We start from the raw sequence: 19,773 nt of genomic DNA, 5'->3' as shown, positions 1-19,773 counted from the left end.
ATGGAAATTAGACCTTTAGCTTTATATCAAGCATTTAATATTCTCATACAACATACTTTATCATGAGAAAGAGGAAATTCAGAATCTAGAGCATTGATTCTCAATCTTGGCTGCATATTGGAATCATCCAGGAAACTTTAAAAACTACTGATTCTCATGTCCTTTCTCCAGAGATTCTGATTTAATTCACATGAGGTGTGGCCTGGGCATCAGTTTTTTTATAAGCTTCCTGGGTGCTTCTTATATGCATTCAAGTTTGAGAATCATTGACCTAAAGGAAAGTAAACACTGCAAAGCTTCTTCTCCAATATCTGATTAGGAATAAGAAAAGAAATTGCAAAATATTGTGATTCTGAGTCAATAGCTAACAGCAGTTTACATATTACGTTCCCCGAGCCGGTTTCAGAACACGTATAACTTAACAATAACCTTCATAAACAAAATCATGACAAGTTGTTCAAATAGCTTATTTACCTCAGATTTTTCTTTTCCAAATTAACTTATTTCCCAAATATATTAGTTTCACATGCTACTAAGATTTGGGCAATTTAAAGAACACTGTTTCTCTGCCATAAGTTGTGGACACAAGAGAGGAATTTATGATATTTGAATTTTAACTTCGTCTCTACAACAAAAGAGTATAGCCAGTCTAACTTTCAAAAGAAAAATTCTAATATTCTTTTGTTTTTTTTTTTTTGTTTTTTTTTAAAGATTTTATTTATTTTATTTTTTCCCCCCAAAGCCCCAGTGGATAGTTGTATGTCGTAGCTGCACATCCTTCTAGTTGCTGTATGCGGGACTCGGCCTCAGGATGAACGGAGAAGTGGTGCCTCGATGCGCACCCGGGATCCGAACCCGGGCCACCAGCATCGCAGCGCGCGCACTTAACCACCAAGCCACAGGGCCGGCCCCTAATATTCTTGACAACACACTAAACAATATAGTATAAAGTGGATCTATTTATATTTCTCTCCTGATATCAGGAAAAAAACAATGTCTATTTTGTATGTGATATTCATGGTTAAAAATCCTGAATATATGGGAAGCCATTGCAATTGTTGTTCTCCACACACTCGATTCCTATGTTCAAGTCTATTAAAAAGCAATGAGGTGATGTATAGTGTGCCCTCAGAGCTTTCAGAGTGAATAATATCCAGCTTTTCTGGTGCTCAACACACTGCCGAGTGATAATGATAATGATGAATTCCCATGCAGACGCCCTCAGATATTAGGAAAATGGTTTCCTTTAACTCATATTAGAAACTCAAGTTTTACATCAGTTGGCTGTCTTTGAAAAATACCCCTTAAGAGTCAAAAACATTACTTCACTTAAACAACTGTAGGTATTTTGCAAACAACACACCATGTCTAGGAATTACAAATATAAAGTGAAATAAATAAACGTGCCCCTTGAAGGTCTGGGCTTTATGTTAGGCAGGGAAATACTAACATGACTTAAAGTAGAGCCATATCTCAATTTTATACGCATCTGATTTTGTAGCCACAGTAAATTCTTTGAAAAATTAGTATCCACACTACCAACAAAAATATTCTAGACTGAAAGCTTGCCAAAAAAAGAGAGTCTTTGGGAAGTTCAAAGTAAAGATGTGATGAATAAAATAAGTTGTATGTAGTATAATGCCAACATAAAATAAAGAACAGCAAAATAATTGCAATGTAATCAATGTATCTAACACCTAGTAGTTCAATTTTGTTATTTTCCTCAGCAAGGTATAAGCCACACAGAGATCCTATATGGCTGCCAATTTTACAATCTATTTCTGTCCTTTCTTTTCCATTCCCACTGTAGTGACCTTGGTTAAGATTCTTAACACTCTCACACTCAAAATACTACCATAAAGATCTAATTATTCTTCCTGTCTCCCTAGTCACATTCATCTTGTATGCTACTGCCAGATTTTAAATCACATTACATTATTCATCTCATTTTTTTAACTAAAAATACTTTTATTGAATATTTACTAAGTTTTAGGCACTATGTGAAACACACAGGACACAATGGTGAAAAAAAATAGGCAGTTTTGCTACCTTTAAAATTGTAACAGTCCCAACATGAAAACCTGATAAAAAACACATAATTAAAAATTAATTAGTTTCTAAACTCTACTACTTACTGTTCATGAGACCTATTTATTTTAATATTGCCCAGTTACAGTTTCCCATTAGGAAATATGAACAATAATACTTTTCCAATTGGATTAATTAAAGGATTAAAGAGATAATCATTGGAAATTGGTTGGCATCAGAAGTTGTAGTTTTATTTTTTATCTTACAAAAGCCATTTTATTTCTCAATATATTTCTGATATATGAATTTATTATGGACCACTTTGTATAGGAGATAAAATAATTGTCTTGTCTTCCATATTTTTCCTTAAGTATTTAAGAAAATGAATCAGTTTTTAAAAACCCAAACCATTTCAATCGTAACCAAAACAAAAGTCAAAGTGTAAAAGAGTGAATGCATTTCTTTTTTCAAAGATCATGGGTATTTTTCAAGGCTCTAGGCCAGATGTAAGAAAGAATATCATTTCATTATTGATCTAAGCATATCTTTAAAAAGAGATACAAGGTATAACCAAAGGGGTAAGTTGCAACAATAAGACAGCCTAGAGAAGCAATTGCCAGATGTTTCAGTGCAGCAGAATCTGAATTCACTCATTAAATGCTAGCTCATTTCCATGAACTCCAAAACAACTAATCAGGCTTATAGATTGACTTATTAAATTAGTCTCCAAATATGCCAAACCTGGTCCTTGAATACATATAAAGCATTATGAAGAATGAAATCCAAAATAAGATATGTGAGATAGATTTTCCCTTTGTTAGGAGCTTGCAATAGGGTGAGAAATTTTACTGAGAAAGAGAATTAGGATAATGGGTCTTTATTGTGAAAAGCACAGAAAGCCACAAAATAATGTTCAATGAAGAAGACTTTATGGAGGACAAGTTAGATATCAGGAATATGGTGAGGCCCTACATGTGTTGTGATTTGAGTCCATGAATCAAACTATCAAAAGATTAATCGTGTAGATGAATAGTGAAGAGAGATCAGGTTATCCATTCAAACTGTTCACAGACAAACTTGAAGTAGTCTGAGTTTCAGTTTCTGAAGGTTCAAAATAGGAGAAAAAAAAGTGACAAGTTTTGGGATCACTAGATGGCCACAATGATACTCAGACTAACAGAAAATACACGGTTGTGACCATGCTCCAGATGTGGGTTTGGCTACATTTTATACAACTGGGAATACTAAGTGTTTACAAGGATGTGGAGCAACTGAAATTCTTATATATTGATGTTGAGAATGTAAATAGGTACAATCACTTTAGAAAATTGTCAAATTCTTCTGTAAGAATGTAAGTACCCATACTATATGCTCCAGTAATTCCCCTCCAATAGAAATGCATTTCGGTGTGCCTCAAAAGACCTGCACAAAATGTTCACAGTAGCATTACTCAAGTATCTTCTTGAAATATGTTGTTTTTGATCAGTGAACTATTAGTTTAATGCGGATTGTTATAGTTACCTTTACTTCATTCCTTCCTGCTAATATGTCAAATTCTCTCTCTATATGTGTGTATACACTATAATTTACGTATAAATATATCTACCAAATATACTGCTGTATATGGTATATATTGTAATATACGTTGTACTATAGAATATATATTTTTGTATACAATCGTATTGTATATGATATATATTATAAATACTATATATATTTTTATATCAATTTATTTGAGTATTTTCCTCTTAATGAACTTTAGATTGTTTTCAGGTTTTTGCAATTATAAGGAAATCAACAAAGTAGTGTATAAGAGTTTGTGAAACTGTTGGCTTTTATGGTCTGCACATCTTCAACCTTACAGATATTGCTACATTGCTCTCAAAAGTGCTTGTGCCACTTTTCATGCAACCTTTTTATAGGTCTTCTTGATTTAAAATTTATTCCAATTTGGTGAGAGTTGTATGTAATTATGTTTTTTCTTTTCTTGACTGGATTACTAGAGAGATTCGAATTCTCTTGACATTTTGTTATTGTGTTTGAGTTTCCTCTTCTGTGATGTGCTTATTCATATATTTTGCCCAAATTTTTGTTGGATTCTTTTTTTATTTATTTGTATGATCAGTTTAGATATTCTCAATATTGATCCATGTCAACTATATGTATTGTAAATATTTTTCCTTTGAATCACAGCTTGTTTCTTCATACTTTTAATACGTCTTTAGTGGAGAACATTTTTTATATTATTATCATTTTAATATTATCAGCTTGGTTATCAAGGCTGCCTTGTTGCAAAAACATAAGTAGAACTAATTACAGTTTGCCAAGTGAACTACATAGTTTATTTAGAACTCTATTAATGTTTTACAATTTTTTCAATAAAAGATATCCATATTTTTATCGGATTTATTAATTAGTTTATATTTATATTGTTTGCACAAATAGTATCTTAACTTTTGATAATTTTGCTCTATTATAAGTATGTATCTTTTATTTTTTATTGCTTTGTAGCTACCGGCCACCTTACCAAACTTTCTTTTTTAATTCTAACAATGTGTCTGAAAGACTTGTTGGGTCTTTTTCTATGTATATGTCATAGAATACTACATATAAGTAACAGAGTATAATTGTAATCTATCAATTCGAACGAATTCCAAACTATATCATTAAGAAAAATAGCACATTTCAAGTAAATAGATATAATATGATGCCACTATATAATGTTTTATAACATATAAAATAATGTCCTGTGTACAATCTCCATCAAGGACATTAAAAAAAAATGCATATACTTTAAATCCTTATACTTTGTGTTGCTTAAACTTGTCTTACCTGACAAATAGATGAACATGATGTACTTTTACCATTCTTTGATTTTAACAAAATGCTTCTAATATTTTGCCATTGATTTTAATGTTTGCTGCAGATTTTGGTAATATCTCTTACCATATTAAGAACGTTCCTTTCTATTACACATTTGCTAAGTCCTTATAATATGAAAGTCAGTTGAGTTTTATCAAAGACTATTACTATTTCCCTTAAGACAATCATTTGTCTTATTCTATATAATGTAATATTGTATGAATTACATTAACGTAATTTGCAAATGAAGCCATCATTGCATTCTAAGATAACATCACCTTGGTCCTTTTTAAAACACATGGATATTTTGATCTAAATATTTATTTGAAATTATTGTATCTATATTCCTAAATGATGTTGGCTTACAGTATTAATTTTTATACTTCCCTAATTTGTTTTTGATATCAAGGTTATGTGAGCCTTATAAAATGAACTGAAGGGTGTCTCCTCTTTTTCTATTTTCTAGAAAGATTTAGATAAGACTGGAATTCTAGTTTCCATGAAAGTTTGGCAGAAATCATCTGTAAAATTATATGGGCGTGACAGAACAATTTGTGGTTGGATTTTTAAGTGCTACCAAGATAATTTTTTTAAATAGCTGTTAGTCTATTAAGATTTTTGTCTTTCAAGTCAGTTTGATAGGTTTTAATTCTTAAAAGTCTATTTTATCTTATTTTGCCAATTTATTGGCATAACATTATTCAAAGTATATGCATAATTATTTTAATTTCTGCACCAAATGTTACACTTTCCATTTTTATCCTAATATTATGTATTTGTACCTTCTATTTTTTTCTTGGTTGCTATTTTACTGATTTTTTTAACAAGAAAATCTCGGTTGGTTCTTTGTTGTTTTTTGTTTCCCTGAATTTAAACTCTATTATTAGCTGTATTTTATATATCGTGGTTTATTGAACGAGTTAATAAATGTAAAGGTAGTACCTGGCAGACAGTAAAAGTTTTATAAGTGCTAATTACTATTGTTGTTATTATTGTTAATAGTATTATTACTTTAGGCTTTTACATTTATTATTCTTCGTTTCTATGTTTTTTAGTTTTATCATTTTTTATTGCTTATTTTCCATCCTAAGTTAATTTTCAGGCTTTATTCTTCTAATAGAAATATATGACTATATACCTAACATTAATTGTCAAATAAGCTTCATCTTACTAATTTTGTCAGATCACATTTTCATTTCTGTAGAGTTAAGAATATTTTATTATTTCAAATGTGGTTTTTCTTTGAACTTAGATTTATTTGAGGTGTTTTAAAAATTTACAAACATTGACTTCTTATTTTAGTTTCCATAGTTATTTCATACTTCTTATCAATAGTTCCAATATCTGATATCACAAGCAGTCAAATTCCTCTCAGGAGAATTTCCAGCCTTGTTTGAGTATATACTCCTCTGGAAAGGTTTTGTTTTATTTCTGCCAGACTCCCTAGACTACCAACAATTTATGACCATTTTAATTTCATTTCTCAGCTGGAATCATCACAGATAATGTAAAGTCATTCTCAAGACCTCTTTGAGGGCTGGTCTAGGGATATAATTATTAGAGGAGATTATTTTTACCATCTAAAGAAAAAACTTTAACAGGAAAGATTTTTGATAGTCTCCCTTTGCTAGGGGAAGGAATTCACTTTAATTTTTATTCTTTAGTTTGCTTTCCACGGAGTATGCAGCTCCTGTGGTCTTAGCTTTACTTAAGAGCTTCAGCTCAGCTCTCCTCCTAGCTCAGGCCAAAACTCTGGCTTCCTGACTCAAAACAGTCAGTAACCCCAGGGCTCTGGATTTTTGGTTTCCTGAATAAGCAAAAGCCCTTGGACAACTGCAAGCTCTTTAGAATCAAATTAGCATTTTGATTTTCATTTCCCTCTTCCTCTTTTGTTCCAGGGGAATTAGCGCCCTTATAAAAGAGGCCCCAGGGAGATCCCTTGCCCTTCCACCATGTGAGGTTACAGTAAGCAGACAGAAATCAACAAGAAGCTGGCCCTCACCAGACATATGCCATGATCTTGGATTTCCCAGTCTCCAGAACCGTGAAAAATAAATGTTTGTTGTTTATAAGCCACCAAGTTTATGGTATTTTTGTTATAGCAGCCCAAAGAGGCTACGACAGTCTCTATGTGTTTCTCTTACTTTCTTATCAATATAGCTACGTTCTTAAAAGGCTCTTGGCTATATTTTACCCATTTTCCTAGGGTTAATTTTTACCTAGAGGATATTTTAGAACATCTGCTATCCATTAAGAAAAGAAGACTTGCCTGGTTTATGATGCACAGATATTACTGAAAATCCAGTTGCTGACTTTATATCCTCATTTATTTTAACGTCAATTCTCAGGAACATTGCAGATCTAACTCCTCCCACCTTTGTATGCTGGCCAGCTATCATGGCTTATATTTGACTTCTTTCTATTCTCTGCAATTTCCCTGTGATTATAGCTTGACAAGGTAGGCACCATGTCTTAAAAGCTCTTCTCTATTTCCTCCATAGTATCTACCTAGTATGGTACAACTCTCAAGACATCTTAATTGATTGATTTGAAAATTTACACCCAAGAGTTCAGCTGAAACAAGACAATTTATACTATAAAAGATCACTAGGAGAGTTAGATTAGGTATTTTTAAATATAACTAGCATCTGTACATTCACACTGCCAATAGCTAGACCCTACATGTCATATGAAGACCATTTTCTCTTTAGAGTAATCCTCTTTTTTGTGATGTTACTTTCTATTCATATTCTATACTCCTTTTGACTGATCTTTGAGTTACAATGCTATCTTAATCCGTTCGGGTGCTATAAAAAAAATTCCAAGACTGGATGGCTTATAAACAACAGAAATTTATTTCTCACTGTTCTGGAGGCTGGGAAGTCCAAAGTCAAGGTGCTGGCAGATTTGGTGTCTGGTGAGAACTTCCTGGTTCATAGGCAACAGTCTTCTTGCTGTGTCCTCACATGGTGAAGGGGTGAGGGAGCTCTCTGCGGTCTCTTTTATAAGGGCACTAATCACATTGATGAGGGCTCCCCCCTCATGACCTAATCACCTCCCAAAGTTTCCACCTACAAATACCATCACATTAGGGATTATATTTCATCATATGAATTTTGGGGTAACACAAAAATTCAGTCTACAGCAAGGGCAATATCGGTAGCTCTCTCTTAATTTAAACATTTATTATATTGTTATGTGACTGGAGAGTACTAAATGGTTTTAAAGAATTTGTTTTTTTAATGTAGGCTTCAGTGGGAGGCCACTTTGAGTTAAATGAAGAGACACTGGAAATACCAAACAAATAATGACTGTTATTTTTCACAAATGTGCTGGGCTGACAGGTTGTTTAATATAAACAGAATAATGCGTGTCCTGACATTTTCAAATTGTCTTGGAACTTTTAGAACTGAATACTTCATCATGCCTTTAGTTCTTCAGTGTTCTTTTCTTTTCAGAAAATTCTTTTTGCCTGAAATAATTGTATGACATTAGATTTTCTCCACAAAGACCACAAACAAATCTACCTTTTAAAGCAGGACTTCCAATGTTTAAATCAGATAGAAATTTCAGGCAAGCCTGAAAATATACATTTATACTTATATCAATTTAACATTTATATGTATCAGATAATTGCTTTGATAAGGTGGGAACAAAGGTTAACTAAATTTTGGAGGAGATGGAAAAAAGTTTTATTTCCAACAACCACCTTGCTCTTTTCTAATGTTCAGTTTTATAAAAGCATATGCATCAAACGTACAGAAGAGCCCTACCTTAGGAAACCAAATAAATCAGAGTTTAAATACTTAAAAAAATAAATACTTTTAAAAAAAAAGAACAATTTTTAAAAGAATGAATAGTATTTTGTTTACCCTTTTATTAAAGTATTCAACACAGGCATCACTACCATTGGATTTAGGAATTAAAATTGAGTGTAATTAAACAAACACACAAAGTCATTTTTAAATAATCGTTTGTTTCATTGTGCCTCATAGTCTATCATGGCTTCATCCATAGCATCTGCAACAATTAGTGGTTTAATTTCTCATCATTTCAGTTACATTACATTAGCTGGACAGCTGTTTAAAGATGATGAAAATATGAAAATATTCATAGTATCATCACAGCAGTGGCTGATATGTTTGATTTTTATGATAGGTATAATTACCAGGTGCTTGCTGGAAATAGATTTGGGACAGTTAAATTCTTTGTTATCCTGGGCCATTGGTGCTAAAGGAGATGTTAAAGATGAATGAGGCAAAATCGAATATTGACCTTTCATTCCCCCCTTTCTGTCCAAAAAAATGTCCAGTCTTCATGGATTTTAGGAAAGTTCTAGCATGACCATAAGGTCAAACATCACACAGTGGCCTACTTTTAAAATGTAATAGACTCGACTGGACAAGTTTTCTATACCGTTTCTTCACTGTAGAACTGACTCTGCACTTCACTCATTCTGGCTTGATTGTTAGCTAATGTTATATTTGCAAAGATTTGCTCCCACGCTGGCCTGTGAATTCCACTGTGACAGCCTTTTATTTCTTTGTGATCCCCACAGTACATAAAATAATATATTTAACATACTGTTTTTAGTAAATATTTGTTGATTAATCTTATGTTTCTTGATTAAGTTGATTAACTTTACTAGCTTTATGTGGAGAAATATCTCATATAGTGGAACCTCTAGGACAAATAGGAGTAAACATTTTTGGAGTGAAAAATTGGTCTCTGCAATACTGAACCACAGTGTAATAGTCATTCTGAGGGATGAACACAAGAAGACTCTATGAACACAGTAGCCTCAAAAGGAGGATGGGAGGGGGCAGGGGAAGGGCTTGAGCTGTACATAAGGAATTCCAAAACATTGAGACCAGTATTCATTACAGTTCTTTTGTGCTTATTCTACTCTTGAGTTGACTTTGCTAAAGAAATAATGGAATTTAGTGTGAATTTGATACCAAAGTGCTTCCTAAAAAAGAATAGTTTCAATTTTGTGTTGACAGCAGTATCCTTAATTACTAATATGAGTTGATGCTATAAAATTTTTTAAACACCACCACAGCAATAATAACAAAAGTTTACTGCTGGGTTATATCAATGAAAACAAAAATGTGGGCCTAAAATAATGTAGTCAACAAACTCACATTTGCTCAACTTGTTTCAAGTAACTGCGATAATATTGGCATCGCCTCAGATATTGTTCCTGACTACCAGGGATTGGGAAAAGTTTTCTGTAAGGACCAGATAGCAAATATTTTAAGCTTTTCTAGTCACATATGGTTGCTGTCACATGTTCTTGTCTCTTATTTTAACCCTTTATTACATAAAAAACATTCTTAGCTCGAAGGCCATAAAAATACAAGTCTTGGGATAGATTTGACTTCCAGGATGTAGTTTGCTAATCCCTGCTTATTACTGTTGCAAACCACAGTGCATAACTATTAAACATTGTAAAACCATTTACTCCTCTAAGAATGTATGCCACACACAGCCACCAAAATGGCCCCAATGATCCCTGCCCTTCAGATATTTCTACCCTATGTAGTCCCTTCCCTTTAGTGTGGACTGGGCTTAGTGACTCATTTTTAATGAATAAGTAGGCAATAGAGACAGTTTGTGACTAGGATACTAGGTCATATAAGGCAGTATGGTTTTGCTTTCGATCTCTTAGATCACATGCCCTGAGGGAAGCCAGCCGCCAAGTCTTGAACAATCATGGAGAGGCCCAAGTAGCAAGAAACTGCAGCTTCCAGCCGATAGCCATGCGAGTGAACTTAGAATCAAAATTTCCAGTCCTAGTCATGCCTCAAAGGATTGCAGCCTTGACTGACACCTTAGTTGCAGTTTTATGAAAGACTCCAAACCAGAACCAGCCAGCTGAGCTGCTCTCAGATTCGTAACTCACAAAAACTGTATGACAAATGTTTATGGCTACATTTTGACATAATTAGCTATGCAGCAATAAATAACTAATAAGATATAATTCTAATATGTTATTTTATAAGAGTTTACCACAAAACTGCAGATAACTTTAATTTTAGCTGGTATGTTAGTCAAGGTTCTCCAGAGAAATATAACCAATAGGACGTGTGTATATATAGAAAGAGATTTATTTTAAAGAATTGGCACATGCAATTGTGAAGTCTTGGCAAGTCCAAAATCTAATGGAGGAGGCAGTCCAAAGGCAGTCTGCTGGCAGAATTTCCTCTTGCTCAGGGGAGGTCCGCCTTTTGTTCTCTTCAAGCCTTCAACTGATTGGCTATCTTTAAATGGAAGCACATCCACATTATGGAGGGCAATCTGCTTTACTCAAAATCCACCAATTTAAATGTAACTCTCATCCAAAAACATCCTCACTGAAGCATGTAAAATAATGTTTGACCAAATATCTGGGCACTGTGATCCATCCATGTTGACACATCAAGTAAATCATCACAGCTAAAGATAGCTAAAATAATTAACTTAAATTTGATTTCTCCAGTATTAATAAAAGAGGTGGTGAGTGTCATTCAGTTATCTTATATTCATACTCAACTATCTAGAAAAAGGAGCCAGATAAGTAAGCAGATAAGTGGCACATTCACACAACAGGGAGATAAATTGTGAAAATTAAAGGGTAAGTTTAGAAGACATCAGTAATTTTTCTTACCACTTCAGGACACAAAGCTATAAGCTCCATGGAGATAAATGTATATAAATATAGAAGCATTAGCCAACTAGTGAGAAAAAAATTAAAACTTCAGTCCATCATTCAGATTTTTCCTATTTTTTTCAGGTTGTGTGATATTTAAGAAACATATTTAGATAGGTGGGCTTTTCATCCACATATTGTGCTAATATATATAATAGATTATCAGTTTATAAATGAGTGAATCATCATAATATAGAGTTTGTGGTAGGCAGAATAATAGCTCCTCAAAGAAGTCTACATCCTCATCCACAGAACCTGCAAATGTTACCTTACATGGCAAAAGTGACTTTGCAGTTGTAGTTGTGACTAAGTTAATGATTTTGAGATCAGGAGACTATTTGGACTATCCAGATAGGACCAACGTAATCACAAAGGTACTTATAAGAGGAGGCAGGAGGGTCCAAGTCAGAAAAGAAGATGTGACAATAGAAGCTAAGATGAGAGAGAGAAAGAGAGAGAGATTTGAAGATACTATACTGCTTCTGACTTTGAAGATGAAGGAAAGTGACCACACGCCAAGGAACAAGGAATGTAGGCTGCCTCTAGAAGTTGGAAGAGGCAAGGAAACAGATTCTTCCCTTGAGTCCAGAAGAAACACAGCATGTTGACACCTTGATTTTAAGACTTCTGACATCCAGAACTATAAATGTATGTTGTTTTATGACACTAAACTTGTGTAATTTACAGCAGCAATAGAAAACTTATAAAGAAATAAATCCCTACTGACTTAAGAGAGTTGTGACTATAGTTATATTCACAGAAATGACACTCTATGAATTTCAAAGTTCCTTTAGTAACCATGGTAGACTATAAGACTGAATACAAGTTCCAGGAGGGAGGACAGATGCCATCTATTTTGTTTACCATTGTATCCCCTGGGCATAGTATATAAATACACACACCAGGTTTAAAAGAAATAGTTTTGGAGAGGATGCCCCAACAATAGATCTTTATGATATTCAATTAATATAGCAAATTTCTCTGTGTTAATGACTCCTAAATTTATAAATATTTATTCCCTTGGGCCAATAATATTCTTTTTTCAATCATCTTAACACCAGTTTTTTATGAAATACTTGAAATGAATTAGTAAGACAATCATGTTTGGCTTATTGTTTCTCTACTTATCAAAGTTTGACACTGATATTTTACAGTATTTATATTATTATCAAATAATATTAATTTACTATATCTTGGTTGTTTCTGTTCTTCATGGTGCTGTTCAACAAAATGATCTGAACAGATCTGAGTCAATTTTAAGAAACCAAAAGATGAAGAAAACCCATAAATTTTGCCTTTAAGGATAATGAATCAACAAATATCTGTATGCATTAGAAACAGATAAAATAGAAGTCCTTAACCTCAAAATAATTTTCCACTTTTCAAGTCAAACACTTAGAGGAATCAAAAGACACAGGCTAAAAAAAAAGTCACCCAATTATTGCTATATAAGCAATTACAAATTAGCTGTTTTTTATAAATAATATTTTGACTTTAAATACGTAATTTAGCCTCTAAGGGAAAAAATAGCATATTTATAGAGATCTAACTAATTGAAATAGCAAATGTTTTCCCTGGATCAACTCACGACGGTGCCACAGTTTAACAGATTAAGATTTACAGAATGTCACCGCTAACGGCACACAATGACTGCAGCTGCACTACTTTGGTGAGCCAGGAGTGTGCTTGGCTAGGCAAGCACTGCATCTGCATGCTCGGTGTTAACACTCGGGCCTTTTGTAGCTCTAATAAAGTTGACAGTTTATGCACAGACATGCCAGAATCTAGAGCCAAGCAAGACGAAATCACTGAGGTTGAGGGGCACAAATTCAAGCTGCCTGCCATAAACACGTGCAGCTCTATTAGGAACAGGAAGTGGGTTCCATTGACACACCTGCTACAGATGCCGGTTTGCAAAAATCCCTCCTTCTTTCCTCCAGTGGACACATGCAGCACTAGTTCATTATTGCTTACACATGTCAAAACGTGCGACTCAGAGTCAGAATTGTGTGATTTATTCAATGAAAGAGGTGGTGCACTGGAAATTAAATTATCTTGCTCCCCATTTTTAAAATGCAGGAAGACATTATGGATGCCTGGAATACAATCTTTCTTCTTTTTCAATCCTACTTCTTCAGTAAAGCCAAGCTTTTCCTGGTGGGTTATCAGTCCAAATGGGGAGCTAGTAACCACTCCTACCTTTAAGTGTCTGGATCAGTCATTGCTACTTCTGAACCTTTCACCTTTGCTGCCTTGTGAGAAGAGAAGGCCCCAGTGTTTCATGTGGGAAATGCTTGATTTCTTGAGCTTAAGCCACCACACTAGATCGAACTAAGTCAGTCCAACCTCAGGATTTACAAAATGTGATGGTGAGGAGGGAAACTTCTTTATCAGGAAAGTGACCTCTACCTGTGAATTCATCTATCTATTAGTCTAAAATCAGGAAGGAGAAAAGAGTGATTTCAATTGGCTTTCTCAAACCCCAACATTTATACTGTTGAGTCTGGAGCAAGAATAGGCGTATATTAGGAACAAAACTGAATGTTGCTCAAAATAAGATTTGAACATTATGGATTTCATTACATTTTAATTTTCTATCACCAGCCTCTGATATGAGGTAACTATGCCAGGGAACAATATAGGGAGTAACACAGGAAAACAATTTCCTATTTTTTTCCAGATCAGAGTGGATTGCTTCTAAAGATACTGTGTATTCAGTATTCAGACCTTAACAAGCAAATGAGTCTACCATTTTTGGAATGACCCAGTAGTTCAAATAAGAAGGGAGTCTAGAAAACAAAGAAAGTGGGGCTTGGGGCAGGAAGCAAGCAAAGCTGAGGTTTCCCATGGGTCTTGGTATATGATTTGTGCCAAGGACAGCATGTGCCAAAGAGCTATGTGAGGCTCTCATGAAGCCCAACATGCCAGAAAGTGCTTCACAGTAAGTAACTCTATATAGAAAATAAGTCTGAAAAATCTAAGGTATCCTGAGATCTTTATATCTAAGGATATAGCTAGATGCACTTACTCCTATTGTTGAAGCTACCATAGCCATATATATGCATTCATAGTAAACCCATCCACATTTGCCTTGAAATATTTTGTTCTCTGTACGTGATGAAACATCCTCCTTTAAAACATTGTACCTTTCTTCTATCACCAATAACGTTATTTTAATTAACTAAATTAATATCTCCATAGCTTCTGAAAATTTGACAGGTGTTGAATGAAATGTACTAATACCCCAAATATCTCAATATTATATGAAATACTCAGTGGAGAATATCAGTCACCCAATAAAACTAGCTATTGTGTTCCAGTGAAGGGCTCTCAGTTCTAGCTAGAATGCAGTAAAGACGTTCCCTCTGATGATATTATGAATGCCTTCCTGCTCTTTGTTTTGAGTCACTTCCATTCTGGTTATTTTCTTTTCTAACTTTAATGAACTTAGCTGTGTATTCAAACAATAAAATACAAGATTTTAGATGTTTAGAAGATTTATATTAAAGATGAAAACAATGTGGCTAATGGATAACACATACTAAGACTAATTCATAATGGTTTATTAATGCCACATTGAGGATGGCTCCAGTATCTTAATATTAATTTCCAGGTTCCCCATGTAAAATAAAATGTATATTCTGATCTTTCTGAACATGCATTGTGTATTTATAATGTTCTTTTCTGTTTCAAGAACAGTCAAGCTGGAAAAGTATTATTTTGAGTTGGTCTGATTTTCATAAAAATTTTATAACATAATTTTCTTTGTAATTTATTGGAATTTGAATTTTGTATGCTTGTAATATAGATCTAAAAGTTAGGTAAATAAAAAAAGATGTAAAAAATTTTTTATCAACAAATACTAATTGAACTTGCCTTTCATTATGGCAATCAAAAAAACTTGCATTTCTGTATATTTTAATTTATAACAGGCACCATATAATAACTAGTTTCTTATTTTTATTTCATATATTGCCACAAAGCTCACTTTTTATTGAAAAAAACTTTAGAAATTATTTATTATAAAAACAAACATAGGCATATGAGGATAAAGAAAGAAGATAGAAAAATAAAATAAATATATACAAAATATATTTTATTGAATTCTAATTGCATTGTTTTTAAACTTTTTTAAAGTATGTATAAAATTACATTATTAAGTAGCTAAGAAAATATGCTCTAAAAATATATGTAGGTTGGAATGTTCATTATTACTTAAAAGTATCTTTTGGTTTAAAACTCTCTAAATAAAAATAGACAAAACTATAAAATTTCTAGAAGAAAACAGAATAATTAGGTAACTTTGGGTTTGGCAATGAGGTTTTTTTTCTTTTTCCTTTCTTTTTTTTTTAGATAAAATTTGCATAACATAAAATTAACCATTTTAAAGTATACAGTTCAGTAGCATTCAGTATATTCACAATGTTGTGCAACAATCATCTCTAACTAGTTCTAAAACATTTTCATCACCCCAAAGGGAAACCTGTACACAGTAAGCTGTCACTCCCATTCACCTGCAACCACTAATTTGCTTTCTGTTTCTATTGACTTACCTATCCTGGATATTTTATATAAATAGAGTTATACAATATGTGACTTTTTGTATTTGGCTTCTTTCACATATTGTGTTTTCAAGAATTATCCATGTTGTAACACGTATTAGTACTTCATTCCTTTTTATTACTGAATAATATTCCAGTGTATGGATATGCCACATTTTGTTCATTCATTCTTCTGCTCACAGACATTGTAAATAGTGCTACTATGTACATCTGTGTTCCATACCTGTTTTCAATTATTTTCAGTTTATACTTAGAAGTGAAATAGCTAGGTCATGTGAAATTCTATACTTAACTTTTCAAGGAATGGACAAACTGATTCCACCGTGGTTGCACCATTTTACACTTGTCATTTTCCATTTTTTTCCCTAATACTGTTATAATGGCCACTTAGTCCATGTGTGGAATGGCATCTCATTGTGCAGCAATAAGTTTTTCGATGAAAGACAAAAGCATGATCCATGAAGGAAAAAGCTGTTAAGTTGGGCTTCACTAAAATAAAAACTTCTCTGAAAAAGATGTTGTTAAGAGAAAGGACAGACAAGCCACAGACTGGAAAGAAAAACGACAATTTGCCAAACACATATCAGATATAGGATTGGTATCCAAAATATACAAAGAACTCTTAAAACTCCAATAAGAAAATAGACAATCCAATTTAAAAAAATGGGCATGACCTGGACAGACACCTCACCAGAGAAGACACACAGATGGCAAATAAGTGTGACAAGTGAAGCTCAACATCATTTATAATTGGGAAACTTCAAATTAAAACAACAATAAGATTCCACTACACACCTATTAGAATGGTTAAAATCCAAAAAAATCCTGACAATACCAATTACTGGTGAGGTTGTGGCACAAGAGAAACTCTCATTCATTGCTGGTAGAAATGCAAAATGTATGGCCACTTTCAAAGAGAGTTTTGTAGTTTCTTACAAAGCTAAGCATAATCTTAACGATATTATTCAGCAATCACATTGCTAGATATTTGAACTAATCTAAAACTTATGTCCACACAAAACCCTGCAGCTTATACTTACAGTTGCTTTATTCACAGTAGCCAAAAACTGGAAGGAACCAAGATATCCTTCAATAGGTAAATGGATAAACAAACTAGGGTATCTCCATATAATTCACGGTTTTTCAGCAGCAAAGAGAAATGAACTATCAAGCCACAAAATGACATGGATAAACCAAAAATGCATATTGCTAAGTGAAAGAAACAATCTGAAAAAGGGTTCATACTATATGTTTCCAATTATATGACATTCTGGAAAAGGGAAACTATAAAGTGGAAAAGATCAGTGGTGCCAAAAAGCTCAAAGCAAGGGCATGAGATTTTAATAGAAGAAGCACAATGAATTTTTGTAGTGTGGTTAAACTATTCTGTAAGATACTATAATGGTGGGTACGTGACATTATCCATTTGCAAAATCCACAGAACTTTACAGCACAAAGTGAACTTTAATGAACGCAATTGAAAAAATATTTAGGAGGTTGGGTAAATCCCAGGAGAAATTCAGAATGTAACAAAACAATGTAACTGTATTCCAAATATCTGAAACAACTTCATTGAAGGGAGTAGGGAGGAAAGGGGCTGACCTTAGTAACTGAAAATGAGTGGGCTCTGTAAGACTAAAGGTAAAATGAACTGCACACAAGCACTGTTCTACAGTTGTTAAAGTTTTTCCCAATAGGATATGGGTTAACAATTCTGATACTGCTATCTATGTTTCCTGAAATTAAACAATTAAGTAAATAGATGGCAGATGGTAGGAGCCAGGTTACTCGTTGTAGGAATAAGAATTTACAAATAAACAAGGGAAGGAGGCAAGAATGATCCATATGGTAATGGACTACAGGTGGAGACATCAGTATGAACTCATGTTTAGCTTAATATAGGCACAGATGGTTACAAATGAAAATATTTATAGATATGTGTATATACATGAGCTAGTGCACACACATTTAGTTCCTTGCTTTGTCTGTGGAGATGGCCTCCACAGCAATGGAAACCCAGAAGAGACAAGCACATCTAGCACCCAGAGTTCAATTTTTTTTTTTTATTGATGTTTTAATAGTTTTTAACATGGTGAAATTTTGGGTTGTACATTTTTGTTTGTCCAACACCATACATATGACTCCCTTCACCCGTTGTGCCCACCCCCCATCCCCATTGCCCCTGGTAACCACAATACAGTTTTCTCTGTCCATGTGTTGGTTTACATTCCTCATATGAGTGAGATCATACGGTGTTTGTCTTTCTCCTTCTGGTTTACTTCACTTAACATAATACCCTCCAGGCCCATCCATGTTGTTGCAAATGGGATGATTTTGTCTTTTTTATGGCCGAGTAGTATTCCATTGTATATATATACCACATTTTCTTGATCCAATTGTCAGTCGAGGGACACTTAGGTTGCTTCCACTTCTTGGCTATGGTGAATAATGCTGCAATGAACATAGGGGTGCATAAGCCTCTTTGGATTGTGGATTTCAGGTTCGTTGGATAGATTCCCAGTAGTGGGATGGCTGGATCATAGGGCATCTCTATTTTTAATTCTTTGAGGAATCTCCATACCGTTTTCCATAGAGGCTGCACCAGTTTGCATTCCCCCCAGCTGTGTATGAAGGTTCCTGTTTCTCCACATCCTCTCCAACATTTGTTGTTTTTTGTCTTGGTGATTATAGGAATTCTAACAGGCATGAGGTAATATCTTAGTGTTGTTTTGATTTGCATTTCCCTGATGATTAATGATGTTGAACATCTTTTCATGTGCTTATTGGCCATCTGTATTTCTTCTTTGGAGAAGTGTCTGTTCATTTCCTCTGCCCATTTTTTGATCGGGTTGTTTGTTTTTTTGTTGTTCAGTTGTGTGAGTTCTTTATATATTATGGAGATCAACCTCTTGTCAGATGTATGTTTTGCAAATATTCTCTCCCAGCTGATGGGTTGTCTGTTCATCTTGATTCTGGTTTCGTTTGTCTTATAGAAGCTCTTTAATCTGATAAAGTCCCACCTGTTTATTTTTTCTTTAGTTTCCCTAGTCTGGGTAGGCATGTCATCTGAAAAGATTTCTTTATGACCAATGTCAAATAGTGTGTTGCCTATATTTTCTTCTATGAGTTTTATAGTTTCAGGTCTCACCTTCAAGTCTTTGATCCATTTTGAGCTAATTGTTGTGAATGGCGATAGCAGATGGCCCACTTTCATTCTTTTGCATGTGGCTGTCCAGTTTTCCCAGCACCATTTATTGAAGAGACTTTCCTTTCTCCATTGTATGTTCTTAGCTCCTTTGTCGAAAATTAGCTGCCCGTATATGTATGGTTTTATCTCTGGGCTTTCAATTCTGTTCCATTGATCTGTGTGTCTGTTTTTGTACCAGTACCATGCTGTTTTGATTACTATTGCTTTGTAGTATGTTTTCAAGTCAGGGATTGTGATGCCTCCTGCTTTGTTCTTTTTTCTTAGGATTGCTTTAGCTATTCGGGGTCTTTTGTTGCCCCATATAAATTTTAGTATTCTTTTTTCTATTTCCGTGAAGAATGTCATTGGGATTCTGATTGGGATTGCATTGAATCTGTAGATTGCTTTAGGTAATATAGACATTTTAACTATGTTTATTCTTC

Source organism: Ceratotherium simum, chromosome 11 (assembly GCF_057802395.1).
Source record: "Ceratotherium simum simum isolate JZ-2026a chromosome 11, ASM5780239v1, whole genome shotgun sequence".
Taxonomy (NCBI): domain Eukaryota; kingdom Metazoa; phylum Chordata; class Mammalia; order Perissodactyla; family Rhinocerotidae; genus Ceratotherium; species Ceratotherium simum.
This window is presented reverse-complemented; position numbering follows the sequence as displayed.